Below are 15,646 nucleotides of genomic sequence, written 5' to 3' on the forward strand. Positions count from 1 at the left end.
GCAGTGTCGACGTTCGATTCCCAAATGTCCAAATGACTGAGTACAATTCACTCTGTCCTTATCCCAGCTCTATGGTTGTACGGGGTTATCGCTTTATCATGGTAGTTACTTTGCCAAACCTGTTCTGTCACTGTACCCTTTGTTTCAGCAAGTGTTCGGTTTCCCTCACTCACCTTAGCTCAGTCACACACCTCGTTGTGGACACCAGTCCTCTTTTGCTGGACGGATTCGAACGATTTAATTCTGTTTTAATAACGCAACTGGAATTCGTGAAATAGTAACGAACATCATTATTATTTTACTGGTACATTAATAACGAATTAGTCCCACCTGTTTAGGCGCAGGTGGGACCGTTTAGGCTCGTGTGTGATGCTGAAGCTAAAGCTAGGTTGGCTGTTCCTAGATAACACATCTGATAACAACCACTGTTACATTATATCTTAGTGGGATAACAGGTGTGTCGCCCTGTCAATTGTACAACTTCTGGAGTGGAAGCTGGAGGTTGGTAAGTCTGGCGCCGATAAGAGCATTCATTAGGTATTCCGCCCTGGCGGAGGTCGAAGACAGTTCCTCACTGACTGTAACTGTCGTTGGTACCACTAACTGGAGGGTAATGTGAACTAGGCGGACTACCAACTCATTGAAACTGTTCTATCTCATGAGGGAGAACTAATTGGACGCCAATCATTAATGTTTCGCCCCCTATTAATCCAGCAGTAAATGGAGGCTTGGTTGTAAAGCGAATGACGGGTTGTGTACCAGGGAAAAAAAGGGCAGGGCTTGTCAAGAATTATAGGAAGAGGAAAGCCCTAAGCCTGATAACAAGGGCCAATAGCTCTAGACATTCGTCGGCTCAGGGCCGCGTGCTGTCTAGATTCGCACCTAAGACTTCAACACTTCCTTAAGTTCTTCCATCTCGAAGAATGTTGTGGAGCGCCGGGGGCTATGATGAAGGGTCGCTTGTTGATGTCGCTCTCGAGAGGTGTTCTGAGTCGATACTCTGAGATGTTGCAAGCTCCTTGTGTCCCTCGGATCCTGTCGAGGGCTGTCGACCTAATGTCTGATGTAGGCGCTGTGTATGTCTCTCCCTCCTCCTGTGTGTCTCACTACTCTCTCCCTCCCTCTGTGTCTCTCACTCCTCTCTCCCTCCCTCCCTCCCTCTCTACTGTGTGAATAGGAACCATAAAGAATCAAACTAAGAAACATAAGTCTTACGTTTCATGTCTGGTGTCTTAAGAATCACTGAGAAGCTACGACTTGAGTCTACGACTTAAGACATCATAGAACACTACGATATCTTGAGTCTAAAAAAAAATTACAAAAAATCTTGCAGTGCTTGTTTCAAAAAGGCTAAACATGAAAGCCTTGTCATGTAATTGCTCCCAAGCTCGTTACACCAGCTTAAAGTCTCTCAATATTTTTCCACTCCCAAAGTTTAATTACCTTGAAATTAGAAATTATGTATTAAGTATTAGATTTTGATATTTTGTAAACGGTTTAATGGGCTTAACTCTTAGTAATCAGAGGCAAGCTTCATCAGGGCTGCCAGTCTGACCCCGTGATCCAACCCGTCCTCCATATAGACAGCTCGTTATGTCTAAATAAGACAGATATATGTCTAAATAGACATGGCTCTATGTCTAAATAGACATGGATCTATGTCTAAATAGACATGGATCTATGTCTAAATAGACATGGATCTATGTCTAAATAGACATGGATCTATGTCTAAATAGACATGGATCTATGTCTAAATAGACATGGATCTATGTCTAAATAGACATGGATCTATGTCTAAATAGACATGGATCTATGTCTAAATAGACATGGATCTATGTCTAAATAGACATGGATCTATGTCTAAATAGACATGGATCTATGTCTAAATAGACATGGATCTATGTCTAAATAGACATGGATCTATGTCTAAATAGACATGGATCTATGTCTAAATAGACATGGATCTATGTCTAAATAGACATAGGACATTAATGAACTGCCCCGCTAGAATATTAATACACTAGTAACCGCTCTTACATTTCCGTAATCAAATAATCTCCCGAAACGATGAATTTGTTGTCTCTAATGTAACTAATATGATTTTGTCTTTAAATTTTGCGTTCACATCTCCATGTTGGTATGTAGGAGGAGGAGGAGACGTAGGTCACACTTGAGGGTCGAGGTGATACTTGCCTTCTCCTGAAGGAGGGTTGTGCTGTCGCCCCCAGGACCAGTAAAAAGGGGGGGGGGGGTTGCCACCCCCAGGACTAGTAAAAGGGAAGGGGGTTGTCACCCCCCAGAACCAGTAAAAGGGGGGGGGGGCCTTGTCGCCCCCAGAACCTGTAAAAGGGGGGGGGGCCTTGACGCCCCCAGAACCAGTAAAAGGGGGGGGGCCTTGACGCCCCCAGAACCAGTAAAAGGGGGGGGGCCTTGTCGCCCCCAGAACCTGTAAAAGGGGGGGCCTTGACGCCCCCAGAACCTGTAAAAGGGCGGGGGGCCTTGTCGCCCCCAGAACCAGAAAAGGGGGGGGGGAGCCTTGTCGCCCCCAGAACCAGAAAAGGGGGAAGGGAGCCTTGTCGCCCCCAGAACCAGAAAAGGGGGGGGGGAGCCTTGTCGCTCCTAGAACCAGAAAAGGGGGGGGGAGCCTTGTCGCCCCTAGAACCAGAAAAGGGGGGGGGAGCCATGTCGCCCCCAGAACCAGAAAAGGGGGGGGAGCCTTGTCGCCCCTAGAACCAGTAAAAGGGGGGGGAGCCTTGTCGCCCCCTGGATCAATAAAAAGAGATGGGAGGGGAGGCCTTGTCGCCCCCAGGACCAGTAAAAGGGGTGGGTCTCGACGTCCCCCAGGACCAATATATGGGGGCCTCGACGTCCCCCAGGACCAATATAGGGGGCCATGACACCCCCAAGACCAAACATGGAGGCCTCGACGCCCCCAGGACCATTATAGGGGGCCTCGACGCCCCCAGGACTAATATAGGGGGCCCTCGACGCCCCCAGGACTAATATAGGGGGCCCTCGACGCCCCCAGGACTAATATAGGGGGCCTCGGCGCCCCCATGATTAATATAGGGGGGCCTCGACGCCCCCAGGACTAATATAGGGGGGCCTCGACGCCCCCAGGACTAATATAGGGGGCCCTCGACGCCCCCAGGACTAATATAGGGGGCCTCGACGCCCCCAGGACTAATATAGGGGGGCCTCGACGCCCCCAGGACTAATATAGGGAGGCCTCGACGCCCCCAGGACCAATATAGAGGGGCCTCGACGCCCCCATGACTAATATAGGGGGGCCTCGACGCCCCCAGGACAAGTATAGGGGGGCTTCGACGCCCCCATGACTAATATAGGGGGGCCTCGACGCCCCCAGGACTAATATAGGAGGCCTCGACGCCCCCATGACTAATATAGGGGGGCCTCGACGCCCCCATGACTAATATAGGGGGGCCTCGACGCCCCCAGGACTAATATATGGGGGCCTCGACGCCCCCAGGACTAATATATGGGGGCCTCGACGCCCCCAGGACTAATATATGGGGGCCTCGACGCCCCCAGGACTAATATAGGGGGCCTCGACGCCCCCAGGACTAATAAAGGGGGCCTCGACGCCCCCAGGACCCATATAGGGGGCACTCGACACCTCCAGGGCCAGTATAGGAGGCCCTCGACACCCCCAGGACCAATATAAGGGGCCCTCGACACCCCCAGGACTAATATAAGGGGCCCTCGACGCCCCCAGGATCATTATAGGGTCGCCTCGACACCTCCAGGACCATTGACTGGGAAATAAGACATTCATCCATAGTTATATTAAGATAACCGCGTGTCATATAATATTTCGTTGAAACGAAAAATCCGCCGGAAACAAGAGGCAAGAGGAACATACCTTAAGCTGGTGGAGTTGTGTCCCGCGATGAGCTAAAAAAGCCTTACCTGTAATGCCAGAAAAAGTAATTATTAATATACTTTTTGTAATTCCTATACACACAATATAATCATATACCACATGTATAACATATGAGTGATCACATCCATCTCCATGTTGGTATGGACGAGGAGAAGACCGAGGTCGTACTTGGGGGTCGAGGTGATACATGCCTTCTCCTGAAGGAGGGTTTTGCTGTTTGTAGTGGGGTCTAGACGAGGTTGGGTCAGCGATGCCCTCAGTGGGGTCAGAGGGGGAGGGGGGGGGGTCAATGGGGGGAGGGGAGGTCAGAGTCAACACAAACAAAAGCGGTGTTGCCAACATTCACGAATCACTCACAATGAATTAAATATGCAGTAGGAGACGAGCAACACTGCAAGAACTCATAGTACCCAAGACGTGAGTAAGTTTGTCCCAGGAATAAAAGCCAATTTCCACCTTTTATTTCCAGTAAATCACTAAACTTTCCAAGAGTTAACATTTAGTCACATTAACATTTAGCAGCGTTAAGTTCTTACATATTCTCCACAATGCAATTTCAGGAATATGCTAGACACGAAATCAATAATAAAATTACACACAACCGTAAACCACAACACTAATTAACTAGTACACACACTAGTACTAGTACACACACTAGTACTAGTACACACACTAGTACTAGTACACACACTAGTACTAGTACACACACTAGTACTAGTACACACACTAGTACTAGTACACACACTAGTACTAACTAACACGTAGATGTTTAAATACCCCAACACAGCCACCACTCTCCACCACTAACGTCATACTGGCCTGACCCCACCAGACTAAGAGGGTCCAGTCTGCCTTAAGAGTTTCCAATAAATATGTTAATAACCCCATTTAAAGCCAGGTTGTGCTTCATCACAACCCAGGATCAAAACATCGATTAAGGGCTTATCTTACTGCTTGTGTTCCAATCCCATTGTAGTAGGTTTTTGGGCCTTTTAATTTAAATGAGAATAAATGAGCCGGTCGTTGAAATCCCTGATTGGGCTCTCATTGACCAAGCCACCAGCCGCAGTTGATGGCGTACGAGAATTTCTAGATAATTTCAACAAATCATTATAATTTACAAATAATTTCTTTGTTCACTCTGTACTTTGGTACTTATTTGTACCTGCAGTACAAACGTACCAAAACGGTACAATTTATACCTATTATATTATAAGGCACTGTTTAAACAATCTTGAACAAGATCTTTATACCATAATAACATAAGAATTGGTATTGTCATTTTGATAACAAACTATATATTTTCACCGTTCACCAATAGGAAGCTTGTATGGTCTTTAGGAAGTATTCAACAACAAACGTATTCAACAACAAACGTATTCAACAACAAACGTATTCAACAACAAACGTATTCAACAACAAACGTATTCAACAACAAACGTATTCAACAACAAACGTATTCAACAACAAACGTATTCAACAACAAACGTATTCAACACATTCGGCAACACCGCATATGTTATTGTCGTAGTATTGGGCGCAATTATGAATGAACAGACGCTCTGTAACGACGACTATGATTGGTCAAAACGCCACTTCTTTACATAATTATCTCTACCATCTGTAAACAAAATATAATACGTCAATGAATACAAATTTTGATATTTGGATTTGTGACCGAGGGAGTTGGCCTTACATGTCAGCTCAAGAGTTTATTGACCTTTAATTTAAACGATAAAACGTTCGATAATGTTATGTATTAACGTTGACAACAACGACGTGACGTCACACACAAAACGTTACCTCGATTCTCATTGGCCAGCAATCAATACCAAAATCGTTTTTTTCAAGTTAAAAGTGGTTTTCAAATATTTACATTTGGGAATATAGTTGATATACTGCAAGTAGTATAGCCTTATACTATAGCCAATATAGCATATTGTTATGCTATACCAATACTTGTGGCCTGTTTCGAGCCCATTGTTGATGTGACGATGTTCAGTGAATTTTTTAACTTGCTCGTCAAGAGTTGTTTAGTAAAATGAATTCTGGAGTTCATTCCCTGAGCCCATTATATGTGCTTCAGTAATCCTTAATTTCCACTACGTCCACAGGATGGGTATAGGGTGCATAATAACTGAACTAAGCTAGTTAACATTATACGATAATGATATCATGAACTAGTTACACATCAATATCACAAATAGACAGGAGAATTAGAGTTTTATAGTTGATTATAATTTAATATTACTGACAGTTGGAAGACAGAGAGAACTGGATTAGGACCAGGGGCCAGGTTCACGAAGCAGTTACGCAAGTACTTACGAACGTGTACATCTTTCCTCAATCTTTGGCGGCTTTAGTTACATTTATTAAACAGTTTACAAGCATGAAAACTTGCCAATCAACTGTTGTTATTGTTACAAACAGCCTCCTGGTGCTTCGCAGCTCATTAACTGTTTATTAATTGTAAACAAAGCCGCCAAATATTAAGAAAAGATGTACAGGAATCGTAAGTGCTTGCGTAACTGCTTCGTGAATCTGGCCCTAGGTGATTTGTGTCTTTGATTCCTGAGAACAATTATTATTAAGTTAATTAGGTAATTAAATACATCACATATTTAGTTAACCAACTGTATGTAGAGTTACATATAATTTATATATAGTTTAGTTTTATAGTCCGTGCTACATGAACATTTTCTTCTCAGTAGCTAAATCTAAAACAAACTAAACAAGGGCAGAAGAACGACAAAGTTATTTCATCAATTAAATTATTTCTGCAACGAAATACTGATTCATTTTCTGTCATGTCTGGAGAGAAGACACCAGAGTGACAGTTAAAGGCCCTCGTCACTCTCCATGTAAACCATATTACATATAAAAGAACATACCTCGAACACTACTTATATACGACAGACGTAAATCTATGTATCTATATATGTAGTTTACATTAGCATGTTCAAAACACTACGGTCACCTGCAGAGGCTGATTGTTCAATAATTCACTGAACTATATATTTAACAGATCTTTAACTCTGTCTATGGAAGGACAGAAGAAAAAATATATATGTGCTGTTACCATTGTAAATATGAGGCCACGTCTGCGGTAGAAATGAATAACAACACACTCTACTTCATTCAGAATAAGGACTTGGCCACTCTGGTCCGCCCTACAAGCAGACAGCTTTCCAATTGCTGCAGTAAATAATATATAACTCGTAATTATATATCTCTCCATGACTATCGTCATGGTCCACACACTCCACCAGAGGGCCCTCTCGATAACAGTCCACCAGGGGGCCCTCTCGATAACACTCCACCAGAGGGCCCTCTCGATAGCAGTCCACCAGGGGGGCCCTCTCGATAACACTCCACCAGAGGGCCCTCTCGATAGCAGTCCACCAGGGGGCCCTCTCGATAGCAGTCCACCAGAGGGCCCTCTCGATAACACTCCACCAGAGGGCCCTCTCGATAGCAGTCCACCAGGGGGGCCCTCTCGATAGCAGTCCACCAGGGGGCCCTCTCGATAACACTTCACCAGAGGGCCCTCTCGATAGCAGTCCACCAGGGGGCCCTCTCGATAACACTCCACCAGGGGGGCCCTCTCGATAGCAGTCCACCAGGGGGCCCTCTCGATAACACTCCACCAGGGGGCCCTCTCGATAACACTCCACCAGGGGGCCCTCTCGATAGCAGTCCACCAGGGGGCCCTCTCGATAACACTCCACCAGGGGGGCCCTCTCGATAACACTCCACCAGGGGGCCCTCTCGATAGCAGTCCACCAGGGGGCCCTCTCGATAACACTCCACCAGGGGGGCCCTCTCGATAGCAGTCCACCAGGGGGCCCTCTCGATAACACTCCACCAGGGGGCCCTCTCGATAACACTCCACCAGGGGGCCCTCTCGATAGCAGTCCACCAGGGGGCCCTCTCGATAACACTCCACCAGGGGGCCCTCTCGATAGCAGTCCACCAGGGGGCCCTCTCGATAACACTCTACCAGAGGGCCCTCTCGATAGCAGTCCACCAGGGGGCCCTCTCGATAGCAGTCCACCAGGGGGCCCTCTCGATAACACTCCACCAGAGGGCCCTCTCGATAGCAGTCCACCAGGGGGCCCTCTCGATAGCAGTCCACCAGAGGGCCCTCTCGATAACACTCCACCAGAGGGCCCTCTCGATAGCAGTCCACCAGGGGGGCCCTCTCGATAGCAGTCCACCAGGGGGCCCTCTCGATAACACTTCACCAGAGGGCCCTCTCGATAGCAGTCCACCAGGGGGCCCTCTCGATAACACTCCACCAGGGGGGCCCTCTCGATAACACTCCACCAGAGGGCCCTCTCGATAGCAGTCCACCAGGGGGCCCTCTCGATAACACTTCACCAGGGGGCCTCTCCAGATAACACTCCACCAGGGGGCCCTCCAAGTGCTTGCAGGTCCCCCCGACACACTAACAAAACCTTCAAAACTCTCCACCACTGCACACTCAACTCTCATATATTTTGAATGAATTAGTTATAGATTTTATTTACTTTTATATTTCCATGGCTGTTCCGGCAATGTTTTTCCAATCAAGGTAATGCAGCCGAGAGAATATTAAACGAGTTTTCTCTCGGATTAAATTAACTCGTATTTAGCAGGTTTTGTTCCGAACTACTTCCGTCAGAATTTAACGTCGCTTAACAGATACCAACAGTTTGTTGGAACTGACGGGTTCATAGACAGTTCACCGTCCAGGCGGTATTATCCCATGGTTGCCCGCCACCGCCTGACAGCTGAGTGGACAGCGCTTCGGATTCGTGGTCTTGAGGTTCCGGGTTCGATCCCCGGTGGAGGCGGAGACAAATGGGCAAAAAGTTTCTTTCACCCTGATGCCCCTGTTCACCTAGCAGTAAATAGGTACCTGGGAGTTAGACAGCTGCTACGGGCTGCTTCCTGGGGGTGTGTAACAAAAGACCGGGCCGCGGGGACGCTAAGCCCCGAAATTATCTCAAGATAACCACCGCAGCTTGAATCCTTCCATATCAGCACCTGGAAGGGATCTAGATAAGAATTTGGGATGGGATGGCTACGGTCTCGCTTCATGCAGGTCGGCGTTCAATTCCCGACCGTCTAAGTGCTTGGGCACTATTCCTCCCCCCCCCCCCCGTCCCATCCCAAATCATTATCCTGACCCCTTCCCAGTCCAATAAAGTAATGGCTTGGCGCTTTCCCTGATAGTTAGTCACAGACAATAAGGAAAAATTCAATAAAGCATAATTTTCTCTAGAAAACAACAGTATTTGTGTTAATCGCCTTTATTGAACAACAAAAAGGCCCAGACTGCTACCTAGGCTTTACTGGTCAATAAAAGTCCGAGGCAACTGCATCAGTTTTACTGATTAATGAAACATTCAGATTGCCGTATCGGCTTTACTGATCAATAAACGCTGCATAGCTAATTGGGAAAGGAGCTGTTAATTAACTTTGAGTTGAACTAATTAAAACGAGTCGTGTCAGTTAAAAGTCGAACTGAATTTGAATACAAGGTTCAATACAATCAGTACAACACAATTCAATAAAATACAATCCTCAACCAGACATGGTGATTGTAGTGAGGTCAGCCTGTTGAAATGTCTCCCTTTTTGTCTCAATATTGTGAGTTGTAGACAAGGGAATTGAAGTGGAAATACAGATTTAAACTAAAATTTAATAAAAATGTTGAATTGATATTTCTCTATTAGACTTGAATACATAGAAAACCATCCCATTCCCGGGGGGGAAAAATAGTTGGTTTACGTAAAAACTTTTAATATTGATCCTTAAACACACAGGAATGACTTAAAACAAATTTGAACTATATATTTAAACTATAATAAATATATACCGACTATATCTCCCTTCATTAAACATGAATTACGGAATATAAAATGCAAACCTCTTCACTCCCCGTTCCTCAGAGAAAAATAGTTCAGTCAATATAAAAACTTTACTAATTGGAAAATAATCTGGAGCAAATACAGATGTTAAACTAATATGGCAGAATGTTCTCCAGCCGCGCAGGGCAGGGGAAGCGAGGGGGACACACACTCCTGAAGGAATCTGAGATTTATGTTCCAGCCTCTCTGTCCGAGACTTGTGTTACGATAATCTCCTTCAAGAGAGATTTGGCCTGCTCTTTCCTATCGTCATGTTACTTCAGTACATCTACAACATCTTGATACTACAAGCAAGTGTAGTATATATTTGGTCAGATACGTTTTGCCAGGCGCAAATGTATCACACTCGCTCTCCACATCCCCCCTCCCTCGTCGCCGATCACCAAACTACCATTTCCAGCCTGCCCACTTCTGATTGGTGAATCGACGTCTGCACCACTGCACTTCTGTACCTCAGCGCCATCTACCTAGCCGATGTCTGGGCCTGCACCAGCCATTGGAGTTAGAATATTCTGTGCTCTCAAGCTGAAACAATCATCTGATATACGCTCTGTCTATTAGTGGATGTTCTCAGCCACCGCTTTATTCTCAGCACCTGTTAATTTAATTTTGTCTTTATCCATTTTAGAGTAAAGTCACCATTATATTATTTTATGTTATTTTTTGAATCTTGTGAGTTTGCACTGTACATAGCCAAGGAATTGTCTTATTCATAATTTGTTTTAAATTTAATTAAAGTTTCATTGTTCATACTATTTGTTTTGCCTTACTTTGCCGCAGGACACAACAGCTATGCAGTCATTTTTTTTTTTTAAATGTGATAGGCATTGACACCAGCCATTGGGAGGACTGCCGAACACCTACACTTCTTTTTTTCCATCACACTTGCCATACCTGTCGGAGACCTGTCAGCAAACGTTAGCTATAGCTGCTTCTTCCTCATTTTTGTATTAATGACTTATGCCTGTAACAACCTGTCCTCAGGGAGGAACTGCACTAATGAGAATGGATTGAGGACGACTACATAATTAGTGCTATTATCTATCTTCAATCCATGGTTATGTTAGGTTAAGGTTACTTTAGGTTAAGGTTTGGTTAGCTTGGCGATAATTTGGAAATGGAATTCGAAAACTATTTCAGTGTACCCGAGAATTCCATCCACACAAATTCTTCAAAGAAATTTTTTTAAGAATATACCTTTTGTATATACTACCTACGTAAACCCTGCGTAGGCTTACCACCACTTGCATAAGAATGCAATCGTTTCTGCAACAATCGTTTAGTATTTCTGCTTCACGTCATATCCTTCCCTCCATCTCCCCTCCCATGAACAAATCCACAAGGGCCGTGACGAGGATTCGAACCAACGATTTATAATACAATAAAGTTATAACTTGAGAATAATCTCGGTTTAAGACATAGGTTCACTTGTCAGTTTACGTGTAGACTATTAGCTGTTGTTGTTGTTAAAGATTCGCTACTTTGAACAAGCAGTTCCAAGCAGCACGGGCTATGGCGAGCCCGTAATTGACTATTGGCTACTATCCCTCTCCCATCATATCTCTTCGCTGTCCATCTTCTGACCCCTTTTCCATTACTCCTCCCCCTCAACTTTTCCACCACATCAGGCTGTTGACGTCCCTTCCATCCACTCCATTCCCACCTCTCTCTACCCCTTTGCAGCACCTACCCTTCCTAGGCTTACGTTTAAGTGCATTTGTTGCAACATTTGTGTTCCAGTGGACAACATTTATGTATTTACTAAAGTTTGGAAATAAAGCTTTCTAGTACAGGATACGAGAAATATATTAAAATTCAGATTTTTTTTAATTAATTTTAAATTTAATTTAAGACATGTTTGTACATTACTAAATATTATTATTTACAAAACGAAAAAAAAACATAACATATAATACATATAATAGAATAATAATACCTGGACTATACCTGTAGTATTCCTAGAGTATACCTGGAGTATACCTGGAATATACAGAGTATACCTGGAGTATACATAAAGCATACCTAGAGTATACATAGAGTTTAACTGAAGCATAGAGTACACATAGAGTACACCTAGAGTTTACCTGAAGTATAGAGTATACCTTTAGTATTCTTGGAGTATACCCAAGAGTAGACTCTTGGGAGTTGTTCTACTCCCCAAGCCATGCTTCAGACCCTGGGTAATTACCATCAATTACTTTCAACTTGCAAATTGCAGAATATTGCTTAACAAGCACTAAATGATTGGATGATTCTATGAATTAACATCATGCGATAGATCATTTACGACGTACGCTCGGTAACGACTCATTGTTAGCCATGATTAGTTGTCTCTTGTTGGATAACAGGCAATTTTGTCTCTTATTGTGATGATGAACTTTGCTCAGCCAAGTGTACTCGCTTCCTGCGAGGTCTGCGTTCGATACCCGATGGTCCAAGTGGCTGTGTACCGTTCTTTCCATCTGTCGTTATGTCCTAATTTATTGTCTATCTTCATGTCCTAGCTTTGAATCTGTCCTCATATCCTGGCTTTGAATCTGTCCTCATATCCTGGCTTTGAATCTGTCCTCATATCCTGGCTTTTAATCTGTCCTCATATCCTAGCTTTTAATCTGTCCTCATATCCTGGCTTTTAATCTGTCCTTATATCCTGGCTTTTAATCTGTCCTCATATCCTAGCTTTTAATCTGTCCTCATATCCTGGCTTTTAATGTCCTCATATCCTGGCTTTTAATGTCCTCATATCCTGGCTTTTAATGTCCTCATATCCTGGCTTTTAATCTGTCCTCATATCCTGGCTTTTAATCTGTCCTCATATCCTGGCTTTTAATCTGTCCTCATATCTGGTCTGGTATGTGAAGTATAGGGAATAGTAAACTAACGCTTCTTCCTCATACTTCCCCCACCTGTCTCACGCTAGTGAAGGGAAAGTGAGTTGTAAACATCAGAAAGTTGTGACTTGGTACCTGAGTAACATTCACTAAACCAAAGTGTTCACAGCTGCAGAATTATTAGTATTTAAGATCTTTAATAGACATTTGTGACACATAAGATGGGGGACAGTCCATTATGACTGGAGGCAGAGGATGGGGGGGGGTGAAAAAGGGGGGGTTATGGGAACTGGGGGGAGGGGGGAAGGTAGGGAGAGGTCTGGGGGGGGGGGGCTGGGGGAAGGTGGGGAGAGGTCTGGGGGGGGCCTGGGGGAAGAAGTGGTAGCAATTCTTAATATTTCGTTGATATTTGGTGCCAAGATTAAAATTCTCCCGCACTCATCAACGCAAGTAATGTTTTCACCTACACTTTTCTTTTCCTGCTCTCCATTCCTGCCTCCTGGTGGCCACATCCCCACTTAATTAGCAAGCAAATTGCATATTATGAATATATATATATATATATATATATATATATATATATATATATATATATATATATATATATATATATATATATATATATATATATATATATATATATATATATAGTTAGTGTGTGTGTGTGTGTGGGATATCTTATGGGGCTTGGGTCGACACTAAAATGTTCCATTGTATTGAAAGCCTCCTAGAATACGAATCTGTAACCTTAACATGCGTTTTGCATGTCAATATCTAATATTATAAATATCTGAACAACTATTTAGGGGCCAAAATAGGAGCTAATGGGTCCCCTTAAAGTGGGACTGGAAAGGGGGGACCCTTAACTCGTCTATGACAGTCCCCTACCACCTATCATTCACCCTGAAAAGTTCCAAACTACTCCCCTCTGCCTCACACACCTGCTACCTCCCTCTCCCTCACACCCTCGAAGCTCTGGAGACCCACCGCCCCCTCACTGGTCAACATTCCTAACACCTGTGACAGAAATTCAACACCTGGCTCCATGAATATACCTGAGTCATGAGTATATATATACACATATGTAATGTAGAGACCAATTACGAATAATACTTAAGTGAATTAGTGAATTGATATTAAGAGGTCAAAATAAGGTTAAGACAAGTCGCCTACATACAGGAGCGTTCTATATAATCAGGTCAAGATAGAGCTACACTACTAGGCCAAGTAGGCAGGGTACGCTTTGCCTAATAGGCAGATAGTTCATGTTTCCTTCTAACACCTGTAATTTCTTACATCTGCTGTTAGTAACTCATATCCCACTGACTCTATCTCACACTTTACTGACTCTATCTCACACTTTACTGACTCTATCTCACACTTTACTGACTCTGTCTCACACTTTACTGACTCTATCTCACACTTTACTGACTCTATCTCACACTTTACTGACTCTATCTCACACTTTACTGACTCTATCTCACACTTTACTGACTCTGTCTCACACTTTACTGACCCTGTCTCATACTTTACTGACTCTATCTCACACTTTACTGACTCTATCTCACACTTTACTGACTCTGTCTCACACTTTACTGACTCTGTCTCACACTTTACTCTCTGAGAGCCGGCTGACGCCCCTCGCAGCTGCGTGGATCAACGCTAAAGCCGTTCTCTCTTAAGCTGTTGTGCCCGGCTGGGCCAGCTTTGTCTTTGCAAAGAATTTTAGCAACATTTTTACGAATAAACTGTTGAAGACCTGCCACCACCGGTGACGCCTCTGGCACTGGTGTCAGCCCTGCCTGCCACCACTGGTGACGCCTCTGGCACTGGTGTCAGCCCTGCCTGCCACCACTGGTGATGCCTCTGGCACTGGTGTCAGCCCTGCCTGCCACCACTGGTGACGCCTCTGGCACTGGTGTCAGCCCTGCCTGCCACCACCGGTGACGCCTCTGGCACTGGTGTCAGCCCTGCCTGCCACCACTGGTGACGCCTCTGGCACTGGTGTCAGCCCTGCCTGCCACCACCGGTGACGCCTCTGGCACTGGTGTCAGCCCTGCCTGCCACCACCGGTGACGCCTCTGGCACTGGTGTCAGCCCTGCCTGCCACCACTGGTGACGCCTCTGGCACTGGTGTCAGCCCTGCCTGCCACCACTGGTGACGCCTCTGGCACTGGTGTCAGCCCTGCCTGCCACCACTGGTGACACCTCTGGCACTGGTGTCAGCCCTGCCTGCCACCACTGGTGACGCCTCTGGCACTGGTGTCAGCCCTGCCTGCCACCACTGGTGATGCCTCTACAACTGGTGTCAGCCCTGCCTGCCCCTACTGGTGACGCCTCTGGCACTGGTGTCAGCCCTGCCTGCCACCAGTGGTGACGCCTCTGGCACTGGTGTCAGCCCTGCCTGCCACCACTGGTGACGCCTCTACAACTGGCTCTCCGGGTGCCGCAGTTTATCCACTAACAGAAACACCAACATAGCCTTCCAAGCACTCAATAAATCTCACGAAATTGATCACCTCTTAAAAAAAAATAAAGAACTTATATCACATAAAAGACGCTGCATATTACTCTTCAACTCCTGTGTGTTATACCAGCAACAAAAGATTTATATAATAGCAACTCATCCAGTGGAAGTCTTAGTTCAAGAAGACTTTTTGTTGGATTTGAGACCCCCCAAGGAAGTCCACTACTGTGAATGTTAAATTACCTCTGTTTTCCTTTCAAAAGGTCAATGAATTGTAACTTTCGAATTCCTCGGTTCACCCCTCGCAGACGACCTTCTCTGATTAAGCATAACATTAATTACCCCCTTTAAAAAGGGCACTAAATAGTCTCTCTCTTCCTCCATAATTTGTTTAGCAAGATCGAGCTGATGTTATGGAAGGTCCGGCTGGTGTTGGGGATCATGTCTCTGCTCCAAATAAAAATTAATATTCCTTGAACTCCCGATTAAAGTGAACCCTGAAGGGGATTAATGGTTCCAGGTCCGGTGG

At 45.0% G+C, this 15,646-nt stretch overlaps 1 protein-coding gene across 1 annotated transcript in view; it reads left to right on the forward strand.

Annotated features, from left to right (window-relative positions):
* Positions 1-15,646, forward strand: part of LOC123756806 (uncharacterized) — a 168,451-nt gene that overhangs the window by 8,405 nt on the left and 144,400 nt on the right. The gene's annotated exons all lie outside the window — the stretch shown is intronic.

This window comes from Procambarus clarkii, chromosome 26, assembly GCF_040958095.1.
Source record: "Procambarus clarkii isolate CNS0578487 chromosome 26, FALCON_Pclarkii_2.0, whole genome shotgun sequence".
NCBI classification, from domain to species: domain Eukaryota; kingdom Metazoa; phylum Arthropoda; class Malacostraca; order Decapoda; family Cambaridae; genus Procambarus; species Procambarus clarkii.